We start from the raw sequence: 8,983 nt of genomic DNA, 5'->3' as shown, positions 1-8,983 counted from the left end.
CTTGGTGTGACTCTAACTATGGAAATGAAAAATGTATATGACAAGAACTTCAAGTCTCTGAAGAAAGAAATTGAAAATCTCAGAAAATGGAAAGATTTCCCATGCTCATGGATTGGCAGGATTAATATAGTAAAAATGGCTATCCTGCCAAAAGCAATCTACAGATTCAATGCAATCCCCATCAAAATTCAACTCAATTCTTCACAGAGTTAGAAAGAGCAATTTGCAAATTCATCGGGAATAACAAAAGACCTAGGATAGCAAAAACTATTCCAAACAGAACCTCTGGTGGAATCACCATGCCTGACCTCAAGCTGTACTACAGAGCAATTGTGATAAAAACTGCATGGTACTGGTACAGCGACAGACAGGTAGATCAATGGAATAGAATTGAAGACCCAGAAATTAACCCACAGACCTATAGTCACTTGATCTTTGACAAAGCAGCTAAAACCATCCAGTGGAAAAAAGACAGCATTTTCAACAAAAGGTGCTGGCATAAGTTGTGGCTAGCATGTAGAAGAATGTGAATTGATCTATTCTTATCTCCTTGTACAAAGCTCACGCCTAAGTGGATCAAAGACCTCCACATAAAACCAGAGACCCTGAAACTTACAGACAAGAAAGTGGGGAAGAGCCTCGAACATATGGGCACAGGGGAAATTTTCCTGAACAGAACAGCAATGGCTGATGCTAATGAAAGAAAATTAAAATTCAAGGTCCATGACTCATGTGGCTTGTGTCAGTTAGTTAGGAGGGCTTTTGGGCCTAGGGCAAAGAACAAAGGCTGTAAAGTCATCCCAGGAACCAACCAGCCATAGAGATAAGATAGGGAAGACATACCAGGACTCCCAGACTGGCCTAGCGCCTCCCTGTCTCCTGCCCTTCTGATTTGGGTTAAATGTTAACCAGATGCTCTGCTGTTACCTCGATCTGCACATACAGTTTGCTGATGTTTTAACTGTCCAATTGTGTGAAGCCATGCCAATTCTTCCCCTACCCCAACTCTTTTCCTATATAAGCCCCTAACTTTTGAACCTCATGGTCGATTCCTCTATCTCCTGCGTGAGATACTTGTCAGCCGGGAGCTCCATCATTAAACTACCTCATGTGTTTGCATCAAGACAGGGTCTCTCATGATTCTTTGGGTGTGCGCGCTATCTCGTAACTCGGGTGGGGGTATCCCCACAGAGGTCTTTCACTCTAAGATCAAGAATCGACAAATGGGACCTCATAAAATTGCAAAGCTTCTGTAAGGCAAAAGACACTGTCAATAAGACAAAAATGCCACCAACAGATTGGGAAAGGATTTTTACCAATCCTAAATCCGATAAGAGACTAATATCCAATCTATAAAAAGAACTCAAGAAGATAGACTCCAGAAAATCAAATAACCCCATAAAAAATGGGGTACAGAGCTAATCAAAGAATCCTCAACTGAGGAATACAGAAGGGCTGAGAAGCATTTGAAAAATGTTCAACATCCTTAATCATCAGGGAAATGCAGATCAAAACAACTCTGAGATTCCACCACACACCAGTCAGAATGGCTAAGATCAAAAATAAAGATGACAACAGATACTGGCAAGCATGTGGAGAAAGGAACACTCCTCCATTGCTGGTGGGATTGCAAGCTGGTACAACCACTCTGGAAATAAGTCTGGCAGTTCCTCAGAAAATTGGACATAGTACTACCGGAAGATCCAGCAATACCTCTCCTGGGTATATAACCAGAAGATGTTCCAACTTGTAATAAGTACACATGCTCCACTATGTTCATAGCAGCCTTATTTATAATAGCCAGAAGCTGGAGAGAATCCAGATGTCCCTTAACAGAGGAATGGATACAGAAAATGTGGTACATTTACACAATGGGGTACTACTAAGCAATTAAAAACAATGAATTTATGAAATTCTTAGCCAAATGGTTAGATCTGGAGGATATCATCCTGAGTGAGGAAACTCAATCACAAAAGAAGTCACTTGATATGCACTCACTGATAAGTGGATATTAGCCCAGAAACTTAGAATACCCAAGATACAATTTGCAAAACACATTAAACTCAAGAACAGGAAGACCAAAGTGTGGATATTTCGTCCCTCCTTAGAATGGGGAACAAAATACCCATGGAAGGAGTTACAGAGACAAAGTTTGGAGCTGAGACAGAAGGAAGAACCATACAGAGACTGCCCCACCCGGGTATCCATCCCATAAACAATCACCAAACCTAGACACTATTTCATATGTCAGCAAGATTTTTTTGACAGAACCCTGATATAGCTGTCTCTTGTGAGGCTATGCCAGTGTCTGGTAAATACAGATGTGAATGCTCGTAGTCATCTATTGGATGAAACACAGGGTCCCCATTGAAGGAGCTAGCGAAAGTACCCAAGGAGCTGAAAGGGTCTGCAACCCTATAAGTGGAACAACAATATGAACTAACCAGTAACCCCCCCAAGCTTGTGTCTCTAGTTGCATATATAGGAGAGGATGGCCTAGTAGCCATCAATGGGAGAAGAGGCCCTTGGTCTTGGGAAGATCATATGCCCTATTACAGGGTAATGCCAGGGCCAGGAAGTGGGAATGGGTGGGTTGGGGAGCAGGGCAGGGTGGGGGGCGTCTAGGGGACTTTTGGGATAGCATCGAAATTTAAATGAAGAAAATATCTAATAAAAAATTACAAAATGGTAATAGTTGTGTTCAATTTATATCTGAGATAAAAGTGTCTTTTAATTGGACAGAAAGGGGGGAAATATTGCAGACAGCCCTAGAGCTGTTTCTATTTTGATGCTAATTACACTCTCCTGGCAGGGGCTTTGAACAAGGAATGAGTCAGTACTCAGGTGACTTCCTGTGAACCTTCTCCCCACCTTAACTTATAAAATAAAGGCTAGAGCTGACTCTGTCTTCTTCACCTGCTTACCTTGTGGGACTGAGCAACTGCTAGACCCTTGGACTTCCATTCACAGCTCCTGCTCACCATTGTTGGGGGGTTGGCTACAGACTCGAGTGTGCCCAGCCACCTGGTCATCACGGAGAGAGCTCGATGAGGAGGAGCAGCTGGTGAGAAGGCATCGGAAGGAGAAGAAGGAGCTGTAAGCCAAAATTCAGGGAATGAAGAACACTGTTCCCAAAAAAATGGCATAAAAAGGAGGTAGCAGCTCACAGAAGATGTTGCTAAGTTGGAGAGAGAAATGGAGCAAAGACACAGGGAAGAACTGGAGCAATCGAAGCAATTGACTCTCAAGGACAGTAAGATAGATTCTGTTGCTGTTAACATTTCAAACTTGGTCCTTGAGAATCAACCACCTCGGACTTCAAAAGCACGAAAGAGACGGGGGGAAAAAAAGGCTGCATTGGAAAAGGAGCGGGAAGAAAAGATAGGAGAGGCTGAAATTGAGAACTTATCTGGAGCCAGACATCTTGAGAGTGAAAAACTTGCTCAAATATTAGCAGCCAGAGAGTTGGAAATTAAACATAGTCCATCTAATCGTCATTGTATGTATGGAGCACTTTAGGATAGGCTGAGAGAACAAGACTGTGTGCTGACTGTGGCTACCCTAAGGAGGCAGACTGCTGAGTACATGCAAAGCCATTCAGACGACTTCCTGCTGTTTCTAACAAACCCCAGCACAGAAGATATGTACATGCCAGAAGAGTTTGGAAAGTATTGTGATGCTATTGTAAACACAGCAGCATGGGCGGTCAGCTCGAGCTAAGAGCTCTGTCTCACATCTTACAAACACCAATCGAGATACTACAGGCAGATGCTCCTCCTGTTATAGTTGGTGAAGAGTATCCGAGGAATCCATTAGTACTAGTATACATGAGGCATGCGTATGGCTTAGGAGAACATTATAATTCTGTTACAAGGTTGGTGAACTCAGCTACTGAAAATTGCAGCTAGTTTACAACATGTTGCACTGTTTCATAGAGTGTGCCAATCTACCAAGTGCTAGATTGTTGTAAATACTACTGAAGAACACAGCTAGCCTACATGAGTTTTATGAATAAGCTTACTAACAGCTTTAAGAAACACGTTGGATTAACTTTAACCAGTACTCTCTTAATGGCAGTTTTAGAACTTAAAGTCTATTGTGGAGGACATCATCATAGACCAAGGTGTTACTCTTCCTGCTAATTAATTTTAGTTGTCCTGCTCATTCTGGTTTGGAATAAATTTTGTTTTAAATTTTGGGCCCCCCAGCTTTATGTTCAAAAAATGAAGGTTTCAATTTAATTTTTCTTTAAAAAGTGTGGAGACTCGGTCTCTATCATCATAGGAACATATTGTGGTGACAGCAGGTTTATCAGTCTTATAAAGTGCTGGTGATCCCAGTGACTTTGGTGTTACTGGGATCAGGAGTGTGCCACTTTTTATGTAGCACATCTCTGCTGCTAAGAGGAAACTACTTCAGTAGTTAAGAATTTTTGAATACTTATATGAGAATCAGTATAAAGAAATGAATGAAATCAGTGGTAAATAGGTGTTAATTGTGTCAGTTTTGAATCTTTATAACAAATTGGAGATTTCCCTTTTATGTATGTGTAGCTTTCTAAGTTTGTAACTCCTGCATTGCTGGTTTTTCAGCCAGAGGCTGGAGTTAGGGTTGAACCTTGTTTCTCTTCAACTGAGAATTTGTACACTTGCCCCAACACTACTCAGCTGCTTTGCTTTCTCTGGAGCCTTTCCTACTGAGAGGCATCCAGTGGCCTCTCACTGCTCGCCCGTGCAAGGTGATGCTGGAGTAATGCAGAAAGGGAGGGCCATGGCCACACTCCCTTTTTAAGTCTTCCCCCCTCCAGCTGTCCTAACAAGACCTCTGCTTGTGCTCACTTTCTAGGATTCAATGAAAACCCTGGCTACACATTATTTTCTTATATAATGTATCACTTTTTCATTCAAGTGTTTGATTATTATATTTTATGTATAGGAAAAATTGAAGGTCACTGTTCAGAAGCAGAGAGATGTGTGGTAAAATCAGTACAGAAGAATTTTATGTGGAATGACTCATGTTACTCAGATTTTGAATCACTTCGAGCAGTATTCTTTGTAACAGAGCTTGCCCACACACAAGTCTGTTTGCTGTTCTTATGTAACAAAGTGCCATGGGATAGGGACACAGCTCTAGCAGAGCACTTACCTGTCATGCGTGAGGCTCAAGGTTCAATTTCTAGCAACAACAAAACAAAACAATTTATGAAAATAAAACTTTTTATTGCAATCTGTTTTTTTCCAAGATAAAAATATAACTAAGTAGAGTATCATATGTATAATATTTGGGCTTTTGACCCGTGTATACTGTCTATGAGTAAACAATGGGCTTATGATGTTAAAAGCAGGTAATAGTGTGGCAGGCTGGCAGAGACTGCTCAGCAGAGCAAGGACTTTCTGAGATCATTCCAGCTAATGATCAGTAACTAAAACATACTCTGCCTGCTATACAGTGTATTCTGAAGGGTGTCTGCTTTGTAACTTTTGATCCTTTTTTATCCTGAAATTTATAAAAGCATAAAGTTGTAAAATAAATGCTTTGAACTTAAAAAACAACAACAACAACAAAACAAACAAAAAAAGGCTAGAGCCAGTGATTGGGCAGGAGAAGGGAAGGTGGAGCTGAAAGTTTGGGAGAGAAGGAGGAGAGGGAAGAAGAGAGGATGAAGGAGGAAGAGGTTGAAGAAAAGTGGAGCAGAAAGCATGTGACCTGGAACAATAGCAAGTAATAAGGAATCTCATAGATGGGGAAGATTGGTAGATCTGTCCAATCTAGACATGCAGCTTGTACTCATATTAATTGAGTTGTGTTTTCTTTGACAAGACTTATTTGAGTTGGAGATTTACCACAACAATTCTTGAAAAACTTTGTCCCAGTTACTGATTTCCAGAGCACTCACATGTCCCTAAACAGATGAAATCATTAGAGATGGACAATTCTTTAAGAGTTTAAGAAGCTTTCTTAGTTAGGGTTCCCATTGCCGTGAAGAGATACCATGACCATGGCAACTTTTACAAAAGACAACATCTTTTTAAGTTTTATCCATTCGATATAAGGTATTCTTTATAGCATATATGCCTACATGACAGAAGAGGACATCAAATCTCATTATAGATGGTTATGAGACACCATGTGGTTGCTGGGAATTGAACTCGGGACCTCTTGAAAAACAGCCGGTGCTCTTAACTTCTGAGCTATCTCTCCAGCCCCCAAAGGGCAACATATTATTGGGGCTGGCTTAAAGTTTCTGAGGTTCACTTTATTATCATCATGGCATGAACCAAGGCAGCGTCCAGGAAGGCATGGTGCCGGAGGAGGAGCCAAGAGTTGTCCATCTTGATATGACCACAGCCAGGAGAGACTGGCATCTATAAGCAGCCAGGAGGAGGGAAGCACATCACCAGTGTCACACTTCCTCTAACAAGGCTACACATACTAATAGTGCAACTCTCTGAATCAAGCATCCTGAAGGCACCTCAGAGGCAGACGAGTGCACTCTCTGAGGTTGAAGATAGGAAGAAATGTACATGAATTGCACCCTAGACTCTGCTTCCATGAGATATACTACTGTGAACGTAGCTAATCTTCATGCAATGGACTTGTCAAGGATGTTCAAGGAACTCTGGAAAGGCGGTGACTGAATAAAAAAAATCATGTGCCCTACAAGCTTGTGGACAAGCATTTGGATTCCTAGAATCCACATAAAACTAGACATGGTGGCCGCCTATGATCCTGGCATTCAAAAGGCAGAAACAGAGAGTCCTCAAAGTAAAATAGCTAGCTAGATTAACTGGAATTGGAAAGTTCCAGGTTCAATGAGAGACCCTGCCTCAGTAAATAAAGTAGAGAATACTCACACACAGAGTCAACCTTGAGCTTTCCTGAAGATATAAACACTCACACTCGTGCATGAACACACAGACACACACACACACAAACACACACACACACACACCACATGCAAAACAAATCTTAGACTTCAAGAGAAGAAAGGTTAAATATTAATATGTAAATAAGAAGAAATCTGTTTAATTTGGTACAGATGAACATTCAGAAGTAGCTGGTATATATTGCAGCAATGCAGATTGGATCAACACTGCCACAGAATGATAGATAACTTACTGGTTACTTTTTTTTCACATCTATAGCAAAACACCTGACAAAAGCAATTTAAGGAAGAGTTTGTTACTGCTCATAGTTTAAAGGTACTATTGCCCATCATGGTGGGAAAATTATGCCACCAGGAGCTAGCATGCTATAGTCTGGAAGCAGAGAGCGATGGATGCATGATCATTTAGTTCATTTTCTTTTTTTCTATTCAGTCCAAGGGTCCAGCCCATGAGAAGATGCCACAAATATTCAGGACTGATGTTTCCTCATCGTGGAGAGGCTTTCCTATCTTATAGACAACCAGCCATGGGTTCCCATGGTAATTCTAAAGCCAAATTAGTTGACAATGATGGTGTGTGAACCTGGGCAGTGGTGGAGCACAGCTTTGATCCCAGCACTGGAGACGCAGAGGTATATGGATCTCTTAGTTCAAGGCCAGCCTGGTCTACAGCATGAATACCAGGACATCCAGGGCTACACAGAAAATCCCTGTCTTGGAAAAAGAAAAAATAGATTCTCTGTGAAACTCAGTGACAGTCACAAAAGATAGATTGTGAGAGTACTATCACACATTAAAAAACACTCTAATTGTTCCACAGGAACAATTAATATGTAGTGGCTCTTGGGGTGTGTTTTAAAGGCCTTCATCAGCCAATCAGGAACCACCCCACCTGGGGATCCATCTGGTCTGCAGACACTAAACCCTGACAATGTTGCTGTTGCCAAGAGGCATTTGCTAACAGGAACCCTGAGGGGTTCTGCCAGCACCTGAAAAATGCAGATGCGGATACCTGGAGCCCAAGATCAGACTTAGCTCAGGAATCCAGTGGGGGAGCTGTGCAGTAGGGAGTGCAGTGGGATTGCAACCCCATAGGAAGAACAATGTGGGCTGGCTGCACATTTGGGCAGATGGCAGCAGTAAGGGGCAGCAGTGTGAGCCTGACCATCCAGGAATGGCCAAGGACCAGCAACAATTGTTCTGGGAGAGAAAACTCTTCCCCAAGTGTTTAGAGCTCAGGTAAATAGCCTCTCTCAGAAGATCCTCTGAAATAACTCATGCACTTCATTCCATGTGTACAGGGGCTTCACAAACATTGAGGAGTAGGGTAAGGTCTGGGGTAGATGCTTCCCATTGGCTCAGTTTGAGATGCTAGTGATGCTCGATTTGCATGGAAGGACTCCAGATATTTTCCCTATGTGACTGATTGTCATGGTCCTCTCAATGAGGTATCATAGTTACTTGTTCTATAGCAGGTAGAGGCAGGCAGGGAGTTGCCCCATTCCTACTGTTCTCAATTCTACCATTCACTGGATTTGAGTTCATTCAACTTTACCTTCTGTCTGGTGGCATGGTCCACTTACCCTACAAGCTGATGAGTTGGCTCGGCAGGTAAAGGCACTTGCTACTTACCAAGCCTGACAACCTGAGTTCAAACCTCAATCTTCACATGGAGAGGTCCCAACACTCTACTGCCAAGCCCCAGTACACATGTAAAACAAATAAGTATAAAATAAATATCTCACCCTTGGCATCTTTTAAAGCCACCACACTTTATACATTGTGTATATACATTGTCTCTTGTGATATTTCATACTTGAATAATACATACTTGGTTTGATCCTTACTTCCATTACTCTCTTTGGGGAAATGCTGCTGTGTAAGGTCACAGTCAACCATGTCCAGATAGCTCCTCTGAGCTTGGCACAAAATGGAGGGCTCCCTATTTAGGCAGAGTTTCCATTTCTCCCTGACCTTATCTGGGGAGCCCAATCACTATACCCTCTACCTTCTTGCGCGCGCCCAACTGGCCAGGAAGAACAACGCTGCAACAGGATCCTTCTGCACACGTTTATTGGGAGAGCTTGATTGTAGAGG

General features: G+C 42.1%; 1 pseudogene; it reads left to right on the top strand.

The window, feature by feature from the left end:
- The first annotated feature begins 1,041 nt into the window (after nucleotides 1-1,041).
- On the top strand, nucleotides 1,042-3,908 carry LOC110297375 (annotated as a pseudogene).
- The last annotated feature ends 5,075 nt before the right edge of the window (nucleotides 3,909-8,983 follow it).

This window comes from Mus caroli, chromosome 7 (assembly GCF_900094665.2).
Source record: "Mus caroli chromosome 7, CAROLI_EIJ_v1.1, whole genome shotgun sequence".
NCBI classification, from domain to species: Eukaryota; Metazoa; Chordata; class Mammalia; order Rodentia; family Muridae; genus Mus; species Mus caroli.
The sequence above is the reverse complement of the archived record's forward strand: the minus strand, read 5'-3'. Positions and strand labels throughout refer to the sequence as shown.